The sequence below is a fragment of the Verticillium alfalfae genome, genomic scaffold, assembly GCF_000150825.1.
Source record: "Verticillium alfalfae VaMs.102 supercont1.13 genomic scaffold, whole genome shotgun sequence".
NCBI lineage: Eukaryota > Fungi > Ascomycota > Sordariomycetes > Glomerellales > Plectosphaerellaceae > Verticillium > Verticillium alfalfae.
The window spans coordinates 731,219-732,337 of NW_003315026.1; positions in this window are offsets into that span (position 1 = coordinate 731,219).

Sequence of the window (1,119 nt, forward strand, 5' to 3'; positions counted from 1 at the left end):
GGGAGTCAGGACCAGCTCGCTGTTGAGTTGCAGATCGAGTATCTCGTGTCACAGATACAGCATGGCCCTTCGGTGACGTCCCTCCCATTGCCCTCGTTCTCGACATCACCATCACAAATCCTCACCACGTGGTTCCACGTCCCTGCATGCCCTCGATCTCGCCCCCCTCGTGATGGACAGAATATCTCCCTCCCATACTTCAGGAGCTGAAGATGTGAGACCACGGACAGGCACATCCACCCCCCTCTCTGAAGTGAGGCAGAGGGGGGGAAAAAGAAGGTGTTCAAGATTCACGATCCAAAATCAAATCTGGAACGATTAGGAAGGGAAAAAAAAAAGGTATACCCACCTGAAGGGTCTGGATCAACGCCTCAAAATGCAGAAAGCATGACCGAGACTCTCATCCCGATTGACTCTCTCGCTCTCTCGCCCTCTCTCGCACCCAGGGGGGGGCGGGAAACTGGACGTGTACATTCTCCTCATCCGCCACCCGACGCCTTTCTTTTCTTTCGAGTCCCCTGGCCCACTGTTGTGACGTTGCCTTGGATCCGGGCCAGAAGCGAGCGGGCTTGCACGGATGGCCAAAATTGTGCTTGAGGCCATCGCCAATGTCACACAGATCCCTGGAGCCCGAGAGGCATGCCAACCTAACGACCCACCTCACCAGCAAGACCAACGCACACGCACACCGCGTGCTCGTGCGCACCTGGTTCCAGGTCGTCCTCTGCCCGTGAATCCTATGTGCTCGCTCCCTTGCAGATGAACAACACAGCATGCCGCACACGCACACACACACACACGCCCTGCTATTTCAGACAGACAGCCAGACAGCCAGCCAACATTTGTGCACACGGAGCCGCGACCCCCAAACCTGTACCTGCTTCTGCAGCTCGCCCGAAGAAGAGCGGCCCCTCCCCCTCCCCACCCGCCGACCCATATCGCTACACATGTCCGCGAGAGGAAAGGTCGCCGAGTCGTCCGGGCCCTCGAGGCCATGTCTCCCCGGGCGGGGGACGCGAGGACGAAGACGAGCGTGATCCACACGATGCCCAAACTACCTACCTACCTACCTACCTTAGCTACCAGGTACCTCCCTTTACCCAACATCCGCAGCATCGT